Genomic DNA, 6,930 nt, shown 5'->3' on the forward strand with positions numbered 1-6,930 from the left:
CTCCTCCCTCCCGCTCTGATCTTGGTTGGGGGTTGCTAAGTGCTTCCCTGCTCCCCACTCGCCCCGCAGCCCCTATGCCCTTGCCTGCCCTGATCCTCCTCACCCTGCAGCCTCTGCACCCCCCCGCCCCTGCAGCCTCTGTGCCCCCTGCTCCCCACTCGCCCTGCAGCCTCTGCAATCCCCGCCCCTGCAGCCTCTGTGCCCCCTGCTCCCCACTCACCCTGCAGCCTCTGCATCCCCCCGCCCCTGCAGCCTCTGTGCCCCCTGCTCCCCACTCGCCCTGCAGCCTCTGCACCCCCCTGCCCCTGCAGCCTCTACACACACACACCCCGCCGCCTGCCCTGCTCCCCCCTGCTCACCCGGCAGACGGAGAAATGCAGGCTCCACGTGGAATTAAACACAGCCCCGCTGCTCTGTGGCGGAGGAGGGAGCGGGGGAGGGGGAGGGACTCTGGCTGCTAGAGGCCCTAGTGGCTGCGAGCGGCTTTCAATCAGGCTAGGCGTCCAATCAGCCACGCCACACAAGGGGAAGGGGGAAATCCTGGACATTTCTACTTGATTAGAAATCCCCCCCCGGACGGCCATTTAACACTGAAAAAGCCGGACATATCCGGGGAAACCTGTACAGATGGTAACCCTAGTCAGGATGCTCTTTTTTATTAAGGTGTGGAAACAGGTGGGAGGGAACACACTCTCATCCAAATGTGCAAGTTCTGTAGATCTAAAATATAGCATTAGTAATTCCAAATGGTTTCCCTGTTGACCTGAAATAACAAAGCAGAATAGATTTTCTTGAGAGTTCACGACTGGAGAATTCTGCTCTCTTAATCACTAGAGAACAAGGAAAAAAACATCTGAGACCAAGACAGTCATTACCCTCACACACCTTCAATAAAAGAGAAAAAAACATAACAATTCTTACAGATCTGGCAGGGATTTGGAGGACAGAGTGTGAAAAATCCTGGCCTAGCCATAGAAACAATATCCATAATTTTGGAAAATTAGACTTATTTTCTTGCTCTCAGTAAAGACATGGAGGCAAATGTTGTTGGCACTTTAAAACTAAATGCCAAACATGAATGGAAAGGAAACTAAATTCAGGAAATATATTACAATCATGTTATTCACCCATATGAAAGTTCAATTGATATTATAAGCCAAGCTTTCTAGAGTTCAGAATTTCATTATGAAAATTTAGTCTGGAAAGAAAATTGGTTTGTAAAATTTTCAGTCAACATGATTAAAATTAAGTTGTAAAGATAATAATCAAGGCATTTTAAAGTTTTGTTAATTCAGACATTTTTTTATCTTTCATACTCATAAAATAGGCTTAACTCTTAAGTATTATTTTGAAGGCCATTAGTACAGACTGTTGACTTGGCCCTTTAGAAAAGTTTTTTGGTGACGAGCTATTTGTATTTAATAAAGCAATTACTGAGAGATTTGGCTATCTGTCACTGTAGCTTAGAGCTGTATGAATAACACATTTTTCAGTTTGATGGTTATTCCAAAAGTTAAAAAAATCTAACAAACAAACAAACAGTTTCAGGTTGAGCTGACAATGAAATTCTTTAAATTGTTTTGGCGCTCAAAAAATTTTTTTAAAATTTGTTTCAGGTTGTACGCGCATTATGATTTTGAACACTATTTATCTTTTTAAAAGTTTTAAAAATAAAATTAAAGGAATTTTCAAAACAAAAGCAATTTTGAAGTGAAAAATCAAAATGTTTCATTTCAAAATGTCAAAATAAAAGATTGTTTGCAATGATGTTGTAGCCAGGGTGGGGAGGAGAAAGACAAGGTGGGTGAGGTAATATTTCTAAGTGGACCAGTTTATGTCAGTGAAAGAGACATGCTTCCATGATCCACTGAGTTTTTCTTTATCAGGTCCTGAAGAACAGCTCCGTGGAGCTTTAAAGCAGGCCTGCACAACATGCGGCCCGGGGGCTGCATGCGGTCCACGTGGGCTCACTGTGCGGCCCACGTGGGTTGAGTAGATGGGCTCACTGTGTGTCCTGTGGGGGGGGGGTGAGTAGATGGGCTCACTGTGCGGCCTGTGGGGGGGGGGGGGGAGGAGGCAAGCGGGGGGTGAGGGAGGGGGGGCTGAGGAGGCAAGCGAGCAGGCAGTGGCGGAGGGTGAGTAAGCGAGCCGGGGGAGGGGGACTGAGGAGGCCAGTGGTGAGTCAGTGGCTGACCTGTTCTACTGATCTGGTCTGGCTCCCATCCCCTCTCCCAGGGCCAGCTCCAGGCACCAGCAAAACAAGCAGGTGCTTGGGGTGGCACATTTCTAGGTGCGGCATTCTGGCGCCGGCTATCATAGGTGCCGACTCCGGGGCATGGGGAAAAAGTGCCCCCGCCACCCCAGCTCGCCTCCACTCTGCTTCCGCCTGCTCCCCTGAGCGCACCGCTGCTCTGCTTCTCCCCACTCCCTCCCAGGCTTGCTGCATGTGAAACAGCTGTTTCGCGCAGCAAGGCTGGGAGGGAGGAGAAGCCAAGCGGCGGGGCGCTCGGGGGAGGTGGCGGAGGTGAGCTGGAGTGTTATTTCCTGCTCCCTCCCCACCCTAGCTCACCTCCGCTCCGCCTGCTCCCCTGAACACGCCGCCGCTCCGCTTCTCCCCCCTCCCTCCCAAGCTTGCCACGTGCAAAACCGCTATTTCGCGCAGCAAGGCTGGGAGGGAGGAGAAGCCGAGCAGTGGGCGCTCGGGGGAGGCGGTGGTGGTGGAGCGGAGGTGAGCTGGACCGGGGAGCAGTTCCTTTACCCCCCCCTTACTTCCTGCTCCCCCTCACCCTAGCTCACCTCTGCTCCATCTGCTCCATCAGCTCCCCTGAACATGCCGATGCTCCACTTCTCTGCCCTCCCTTGCCTGAGAGGGAGAGGGAAGAAATGGAGTGGTGGCACGCCTGGGGGAGCAGGCAGAGCGGAGGTGAGCTAGGGTGGGAGGTCGCAGGGGACCCGCAGGAAGCAATGGGGGGGGGGGGGGGCAGGGCGGGGGGGGGGGGGGGGCGGGGGATTGGGGGAGGGGGTATGGAGGGGGGGGGTTGGGGGGGGGCCGGGGGCAGAGGGGCACGAAAAAGAAAGGGGAGGCGGCCAAAATTTTTTTTGCTTGGGGCAGCAAAAATCCTAGTGCCGGCCATGCCCTCTCCAAGGGTTGCAGCTGTCTGGAGGTGCCTGCCTTCCACACCTTCCTCATTCACACCTCATTCATTCAACAGGGCAATTAATTACAAAGTGGGGGGAAGATCTTATTCTACTTCTAGCAAAAAGACATTTTTCTTTTACCTTAAATTATACTACCTTAGGAGCCCGCTATAACATATTACCAAGGTTCAATACTGCTTTTTCGGTGGGGCGGCGCTGGGGAAGGAGGGTTTGTTTCCGTGGGGCGGGCAGTGCTGGGCGGGGGGAAGTTGGCGGCGCTCAGGGGCTTACGGCCCTCAGCTGTTTTCTGTGGAGTAATACGGCCCTCGCCGCTTTACGAGTTGTGCAGGCCTGCTTTAAAGTGTATGTTTCACCAACAGAAGTTGGCCTTCTAAAAGACCACCTCACCCACCTTGTCTCTCTCAAAAAGAAACATTTTTTGAATATTTTTACGTTTATCAGGTGATGTTTTAGTCATTATATACATCTATACTCAAACTTTTGTGATGGCCCTTGGGCAGGTGTCTATGATTCTCAGATCCTTTTGGTACAGAATTCAGTTAAACAATATTTGCTATTTTTCACAAGTTATACTCCAGGGCCTCCCAAACAAACTGGCCTCTATATATGAAAAGTGCTATACGCAAACCATGGTAAAATTAGCAATTTTCCCATCATTGACACAAAATATCCGCTATTATTTTAAAAAATGTACAAAAGAAATATTTTTATATTGCGGGTTAGCACATGGTAATGGAGCAAGAGGCTGACTTGTCACTGGGTAATCAATGATACAGCAAGAATAAGGACTATGAAATATGAAGTTTTTGGCAGGATGACACAGGTTCATGAAACATCATAGGCATTTTGATGAAGGTGGTTAAGAGAAGGATTTCTGGATAAATCTAATTTATTTGAATAGTTTGCCTTTGGGGTGGAGGAACTTTGGTGGATATCACTTTGTGTTTCTACATCTCTCACCTGTATGTTATTATTTTTATAATCAAACACTTAAAAGAAACATTCTGAAATATGGTAGTTACATGTATAACCTATATGTCACAGTGACAACACACTTGTGTGATAACCAGTATATTGCTGCTGTTGTGCCACCCTTTGAAGACAATCCTTGTTTGTTCTTTTTTTCATAGAGAACTCATCGGGACATGCCTTCTTTTCTGTTCAGAGAGATGTAATAGATGATAGAGGGGTGATTAAATACATGCATGTGTGCCACACACAAATAGGAAGATGTATTGAAATTCTTCAGACTTCTCCAGCCAACAATTATTTATGGAAGTGTGCAATCTAAATATACAGAATAGTACGATGAATAAAACACCATTATTTTCTCTTTCCTTGTCACAGAAATTGTCACTGATGTCAGGTTTCTAGGGATTCTGCCTTTAATATTCAAGAAAGCATTTACCTAACAATCTTGGAGAGGTTTTTCCACCAAATTCAACTCCCTGGTGAATTGCCATTCTTCTCAAAAGTCTCCACATCACTGCAGGAAATACCTCAAAATGATGGAATACAATTGCCCAAAAGTTAAAAGCTGTGGAGAATGAGGGAGTTATGTGTATTATTTTTATAAATGTCACATGCCCTCAGTTTACCTGTTTCTTATTATTCTGCCTGACAGCATAGAATTAAATCAAAGGAAGCTGTTAGGGGGTGAAGCAAACAGGAAATGAAACAATGACAGATATAAGTCTCCTTAAGGGAACAATGGGGAAGCTTTTAATTGGGAAATGCCCTTGCTTGGCTCCAACCAGGTTTACTTTTCCCAGGGCTGAGCCTAGGATCAAAGGGGATACTAAACCATTAAAGGACCCGGGCCTAGAAAGGAAGGGCAATGAATGGGTTGGGAGGAGCAGCTCACAGAGTGTCAGTGAAATCTTGCAAGGAAAGATTAAGTGAGGCCCTAAAGGCCTTTGTTTTAAGCCTTGTCTCTGATTGCTATGTACCTTTGGGGGAGTTAATAAATAATGCTTAATGTTGATTGAGCTGTTTATGAGTCTCTTTAATGCACTATCACAGCTCCTGGAGGAAAAGGGCTTGCAGATGCTGAACACGGTTGGGCCTGTTGGGCTAGCACGGTTGGTAAGAACAGAGGGGCAATAGCCCAGATATCCTGACTAAAAATGGTTGGACCAGGCTGTTCCACCAAAAGAAAGGTCTGAAACAAAGCTTGTCCATAACCATGACATTCTGAATAATCATAGCCCTGGTAACTGTTAAAAACATTTCAAATCTACACAGTTCTTACTCAAATTCATAAAATGATTTTATTTTGCTGTGATCTGTTAATTTATTTAATTCAGTGGTTCTTAATTTTTATCACCCTGTAGACCACATCATCAAAAAGTTTCACACACCCACACTCAACCACCCAGTTTTACAACTTCTGCTTTTGAAAATGTTGCATTCTGCAGACCACTAAGAAAAGACCCACAGCTATAGAATCATCTGAATAATTGATTTGTGTATGGCCAGGCAGGTTGCGAAACATTATGTTTTATGATTCACACAGCAAGCATATTTAAATTGTCACTGACCAGTTATTACGCAAACTGACAGATTAGCGCTGATCTTTCTTCCCTCAAAAAAAAAAAAAAAAAAAAAAAGAGCGAGAAAAAACCAAGTGACTCTACACTTTATTATAAGAACCTTGTACCTCATCTAAAAGTAGAATCACCAAAAACCACTTTTGTCCTTCAAAAAGCTCTGAAGAGAGATTAAGAGCAGCTTCCAAAGCTTTTAAAATAAGTTATTTTTAAAAATAATAAGATATGTCTTTCTCTCACCTTAACACCTATTGGGAACTGTAATGTGTACATTATCTGCTTCTTCCTATGTTACAGATTGTTGGGCAACAAACCACAGTGATAGGCAGAACGTGAATTCAGCCTAATTTGTTCAGCACTGTTAATAGCCATAGAGTTCAATGACAGAATTCATATTTTATTCTTTGTGTATATTCTATACAAATAACATTATAAAGATTGCAAAGTCAAGAACTCAAAAGTTAGCAAATGCCAAAATTAAGGTTTAATAGATACAAAAATTCATAGATTCCAAGGCCAGAAGAGATCATTGGAATGATTTGGTATGACCTCCTGGCCTAGTTAGGCATAGACTTAGTCTGACCATAGACCTTCCCCCACCCCCCCTTTTTTTTTAACTAGACCATATCTTTAAATAAACAAAACCAAAACAAACTCAAGGGTTGTACCCTGAAACTGAAGAATTGCTACCTATTTTTTAAGAAATGGAAAAAAGTGACCCAGGAAACCAGGCCCATTAATTTGACCTCAGTTGTATGCAAGGTTTCTGAACAAATTTTGAAAGAGAAAGTAGTTAAGGACATAAAGGTAAACAGTAATTGGGATAAACTGCAACATGGTTTTATAAAAGGTAGATCATGCCAGACTAACCTGATCTTTCTTTGAGAAGATAACTGATTGTTTGAACAAAGTAAATGCAGTAGATCTAATATACCTGGATTTCGATAAGGCATTTGATACAGTTCCACTTGGGGAATTAATTAAATTGGAGAAGTGGGGATTAATATGAGAATTGAAAGGTGGTTAAGGAACTGGTTAAAGAGTTAACATGTCATACTGAAAGATGAACTGTCAGGATGAAGGGAGGTTACTAGTGAAATTTCTCAGGAATCGGTCTTGGGAGCAATCTCATTTTCATGTCAGTTCTTTTTCTGCTTCCACATGACCTTGGTACAAAAAGTGGGAGTGTGCTAATAAAATTTGCGGATGACAAAGTTGGGAG

Source organism: Trachemys scripta, chromosome 1 (genome assembly GCF_013100865.1).
Source record: "Trachemys scripta elegans isolate TJP31775 chromosome 1, CAS_Tse_1.0, whole genome shotgun sequence".
In the NCBI taxonomy this organism is placed as follows: domain Eukaryota; kingdom Metazoa; phylum Chordata; order Testudines; family Emydidae; genus Trachemys; species Trachemys scripta.